Source organism: Pituophis catenifer, unplaced genomic scaffold (assembly GCF_029215685.1).
Source record: "Pituophis catenifer annectens isolate HBS135680 unplaced genomic scaffold, rPitCat1.0.hap2 SCAF_2, whole genome shotgun sequence".
In the NCBI taxonomy this organism is placed as follows: domain Eukaryota; kingdom Metazoa; phylum Chordata; class Lepidosauria; order Squamata; family Colubridae; genus Pituophis; species Pituophis catenifer.
Window position 1 is genome coordinate 134,915,743 of NW_027256882.1, and position 6,018 is coordinate 134,921,760.

The window sequence follows — 6,018 nt, forward strand, 5'->3', positions numbered from 1 at the left end:
GCAAAATATTGAAATGCATGTATGGCACTTTTTCTTGGACTCATTGGTAGAATCCTAGAAGGATCAAAAAGTGATACATTCTCTTGGGCGCGAAAAAACATGATGTTCACTCCCCAAACCTTCAAATTTTATGCAGAATTGATTGGCGTGGAAGTTTTGTGTGTGTGTGTGTGTGTGTGTGTGTGTGTATACATATACATACATACATACATACATACATACATACATACATACGCACACACACACACATATATACATATACACACACATACATACATATATATGTGTGTGTGTGTGTGTGTATATATATATATGTATGTATGCATGCACACACACACACAGAGTATACTAGAAAATTCTCAATGATACTTTGGATGATGGTACTAGGGTAGTGGCCTAGTCCTCTCAAATCACATCTAAGTTTTTCATATTGTCATCTAAACTTTGCATCGGTATGTTCTGATTGGGACTTCATTCAACTTGTGGGATCTCCATGGGTTGTTTCTAATAAGAGCACGTAAGATGGTTCACTAAAAATAGGCTTGCTTTTGCTTCCAGAAAGCTTAGTCCAATTATTTATAAACAATGACGTATATTTACCAACACCATTTCTTTTCACAGCGTTGTTTTCTTCCATTTTGTTCCCAGCATTAATTTTTCATTGTGAGGTGGTTTCATTTGCTATGGTGGTCCAAATTCATTAGAAACCACAGAACTTTTTTTTAAAAAATTCATTGGCATTTAACAAAGTTTTTAATAAGAAGATAATAAGGACCAGATAAAATGTGCACATTTTATGACGAAACAAGCAAATGTTAACTATGAAGCAAAACCAGTACTATATTGTAAAGCTTAGACACTTTCATTTATAACAGAAGCAAACCCTGACCTTCGCACCTTTCGCCGCGCCCTCAAAACGCTATTGTTTCACCAAGCAGGGCTGGCCTAAATGCTATTTTAATGGGTGGTTTCTATTTTAGCTCTTTCGGCCAAATTATTTAATATTTTTAAATTGTCTTTTAACTTTCATATAGTTGTGGGTTTTATTTTTGGCTGTACAGCACCCTGAGTCCTTCGGGAGAAGAGTGGTATAAAAATTTAATAAAATAAATAAATAAAATAAATAAATAAAACATGGGCTTGCATGCTTTCTGTTTGCAAAAGAAAAGGGAAAGTCCTTGAAAGATTATATATTTTTAAATATTGCAACAAATACTGTATGTACAATATCCATTATATTTATTTAACAACATTTCTCTAAATAAGTTTGCTGGTGGCTTCTGTTGAAATGCTTTGATTACGCCCTTGACAAAAAAAAATCCCAAATTTTTAACACAATAAATTCATCGGTACATGAGATGTTCTCACTTCTTTTTTCTGGTTCACAATGCCCTTTCTCCACAACCATCACCCCTCTATATTGTAAGCAATTTTATGGCAAATGGTGTAACTTGCTAAAATACAGCTGAAGTGGTACAGCTATGTGTCACTACAAGGATGGACCAACAGTTGCAAAACAATGAAAACATCTTAGACTTAAGCTTAGAATAACTTTATTGTCACTTTGAATGTACACTATTTGACATACATTAAAATGAAATTTTGTTGCATACAGCTCTCAAAGGGTCTCCACCTTCTATACACTACATAAACATGACTACATAAATAAATAAATAAATATTATGCGTATACCCACATATATTATAACAACACAATCTAGTTTGGATGTATACCAGTGGTGGGTTGCTCCTGGTTCTGTCCGGTTCTATAGAACTGGTAGTTAAATCGGCAGGAGCCTCCACCCACCTGCCCAGACGTCACAAATGATGATCTGCGCATGTGTAGAAGCTTCTGCGCATGCGCAGAGGCGCACGTGCGTGCCTCCATTGCGAACCGGTAGTAAAGGTAAGTAGAACCCACCCCTGATGTATACATGTAGATGGCGAGAAAAATGAATCTTGTAAATTTAGCAGACAGATGGCATCGGGAATAAAGCTGTTACAGAATTTGGTAATCCTGCTAGAAATATTTTGAAACTTCCTCCCAAACAATGCAACAGGGCCTGAGTACTTGAGAATCCATCTTAATATACACTGCAGTACATTCAGCATTAGAAAGAGATGCATGGTAGTGTGAATATCCTGCAGCTTTTCTGAATTTATGCAGGGCCTGTAATAATAATTTCTCAGTGGCACTGAAAAGCAACCTCTCTCTGCTAACTCAAATGCTTGTGATCTCAAAGTCGATTTTAAGACTCAGAAAAGCGATCTGATACAATTGGATATTACATACCAATTGAGTAAACACAGGAAAGCAGCTTAAACTTGTACACAATGATACAATGGAAGAGAGATTTCACAAGAGAGTTCTTGTATCAACACTGCAGTTCTTTTCGTTATTAAGATTAGAAAAGTAGTTTAACTCCGTATAACATCCTTTGTCTTTGGTGAAGATACAGTAGCCTCTCCGATGATGGGATTTAGAAGAAATATTTTAAATATTATCCACTCCAGGATATTCTGCTTAAAATGCTACCGTGTTTTCCCGAAAATAAAACCCTGTCTTATATCTTTTTGAACCCCGAAATAAGCGCTTGGCCTTATTTTCGGGGAGGACTTATTATTTTGGGGCGTGTGGAGCAAGATGGGGCTCCTCTTGCCATCTTACCTGATTTCCAGCTCTGTGTTTAAATATTTTCGGGGAGGGCTTATTTTTGGGGGGTGGCTTATTTTAGTGCATGCGCTCAAAAGCCCGATTGGGCTTATTATCAGGGGATGTCTTATTTTCAGGGAAACAGGGTAGAAACAAATTGATTCTGATGTTTTGAAAAAGGTTACAAAACACTCCACATCTGCCCTATCACTTCATATATCTCTGTCTTCATAATGGCTGTTGCAGCCTGAACAGAGTAGTGAAGATTCTGTAATGTGTGTGGATAGCTGGTTGTGTCAAGAGCTTTCCAAAAAAAGGGTGTTCCAGGAAACAAGGAGAGGCAGCCAGCAGAAATGCCTTTGGAACCAAAGAGGATTTTTTCACTTTGTTTCTTTGTTTTTCTAGTGAACCTTACAGGAAAGTGCGGGTTGGGTGGAAGATGGTTCTTTTCAAAGTCACCATAGTTAATTTATTATTATTTTTTTTGGTGGGACCATACAACCATACTTCAGTTGTAATTTCCATTTTTTTAAATAAATGTGATAAGGTGTTGGAGAAACCTCTAGGATGACTTATGAAAACCATTAACGGATGTGTTAGGCTATTGTCTGGAGCCTTTGTTTAGATCTTCCAACTTTCTTTCAGTGACACAGAGAAGGTTGCTCTTCTGCCAAACCTTGACCTTTAGGGACTACATTTTGCCAATAATGTATTGCCAGCTCAGATTAGTGTTATGAAAATCACTCCGAATCATGAATATCTGATTCAAACAGCACAAGTGTCGCTTATATACTTGAACCTCATCAAATAAACTTCAGTGTAAAACAGATTGACTATGTCCCAGAGGTGGTATTCTGCAGGTTCTGAGCAGTTCTGGAGAACCAGTAGCGGAAATTTTGAGTAGTTTGGAGAACCGGTAAATACCACCTCTGACTGGTCCCGCCTCCATCGATTCTTTGCCTCCCAAGTCCCAGCTGATCGGGAGGAAATGGGGATTTTGCAGTAACCTTCCCCTGGATTGGGGAGGGAATGGAGATTTTACAGTATCCTTCCCTTGGAGTGGGGTGGGAATGGTAATTTTATAGTATCCTTCCCCTGCCACGCCCACCAAGCCACGTCCACCAAGCCATGCCATGCCATGCCACGCCCACTAAGCCACGCCCACAGAACCGGTAGTAAAAATATATTGAATCCCACCACTGCTATGTCCCATTGATGATCCAGTTCATTCTTCCCTGTCAAGATGTATCCAGCGTTGACTGCTGTTCAAATCATGAATTGTTGGTTGCCAAGAGCAAATCAAATAAGGGAACATCAATAAGACAGCACCACCAAAGGCATTTGACATCATCAAAAATCTCTTCCACATATGCAATTGAAATGAAAAACAAGTTGGAACTGCTGGACACTTCTGAGAAGAGGACCGATGAACTATGGCAAGAAATTCAATCAACCTTCACTGAAACAGCTGCTGAGCACATACCACATAAGAAGCCAGAGAAAAAACACAATTGGCTCTCAGATGAAACCATCAGAACAGCCAAGAGAAGAAAAGAGGCTGAAGCAGTAGGCAAATAGAAGGAAGGAAAGAGATTGGACATGGATTTCCAAAGAGCAGAAAGGAAAGACAGCCAAGTTTACTGGGCCAGTAGTACAAGCAGCTAGAAGAGGACTATATGATGGTTTACAACAGGAATGTATTTGTGCAAGTCAAAAGGATTCAAACACCATTTACTGCTCATAAAAGTATAAAAAACAAGCAAGGGAAAGAACTGTCTGAACAACAAGGTGTCAAAACCAGAAGAACCATATGCCAGCAACAAAGAGACTCAGCTCAAGATGATGAAGGAAAGGGAAGCAGAAATAAAACCAGTCATTCTTTAGGAAAAAGTTGTGTGGGCAATGGGTCAGCTGCCAAACAACAAGGCCCCAGATGTTGATACCATCCCCACAGAATTGCTAAGCCTTGTACCACTGACAACTAACACAGCTTTATGGCAGAAAATTTGGGAAATGAGCACCTGACCACAGGATTGGAAATGATTAGCGTTTACTTCACTGCCAAAAAAGGGCAACCCCAAAGATTGTTTTCAATTACTGCACAATTGCCCTCATCCCTCACACAAGCAAGATTCTTGAGATCATTCCACATCCAAAATGAATTAGGGCAGGGGTCTGCAACCTTAAACACTCAAAGAGCCATTTGGACCCGTTTCCCACAGAAAAGAAAACACCAGGAGCCACAAAACCTGAGTGGGCATGGCCAACTCGATGTCACTCACTTCCAACAGTCACATGACCCCTTAGCTATGCCCAGCCAGTCATTAGGGCAGAGAACCAGTTGTTAAAAAACACCAGGAACCACAAAACCCTTTTGACATCTCTCTCTCTCTCTCCCTCCCTCCCCACCTCTCTCTCTGTATCTCTCTCTCTCTCTCTCTCTCTCTCTCTCTCTCTCTCTCTCTCTCCCCCTCTCTCTGTATCTCTCTGTCTCTGCCCCAGCCACTTCTCCATCACCCACCATCGCCCTTACCTTCTCATGCCAGGCAAGGAGTGACTGGGAGGGGAGGGTGAGGCCAGCCAGTGGTAGGATCACCTGACATGGAGCCACAGCAGAGGGCCTAAAGTGGTGCATGTTGCTCCGGAGCCGCAGGTTGCTGACACCTGAATTAGGGTGTTGAAGAACATCTTGCATCTGACTTCAGAAAGAAGTCACGGTACACGACCATATTGCAAATCTACACTGGATCATGGAAAAATCTCAAGAATATCAAAAGAACATCTACATTTCTTTTATTGACTTCAAGAGAACCTTTGATTGTGTCAATTATGACAAGCTTTGGAGAGCCATAGAAGATTTAGGCATACCAACATATCTGATCAAGTTCATATGACTGCTGTACAGAAATCTTGTCTTTTTCCTCTTATCTTTTTAACGCGGACCAGCTGACTAGCATCTCTATAAGTTTTGAATTCTAGATGTTATGGACCACATTTGCTCCTCTATGGCTGCTATACCCCATTTCTCTGAGTTTGTATTCCAGTTGGTTCCTACTGCTTGACTATGAACTGAACTCTTCATCCTGGTCACCAGACATTGATCTCGTTCTCTTGTATTTTCCAGAGTTTGCATCTACCCAACCACTTCTCTGTTTGCCTGTATAATTGCAGTACTACTCATCAATATGCTACCTATAAATTGAGCTCCTCACTCTGAAACTGGATTTCTTGAGAGGGAGACATTACTTCTGAAGGAGCAGGTTTTTGAACTGAGGGTCTTCCTAGACTTAAAGTTCCCACTGGATGAACAGGTAGATATCATAGGACCTGATTACTTGAGTTACTGATTATCTCTCATAATATCTG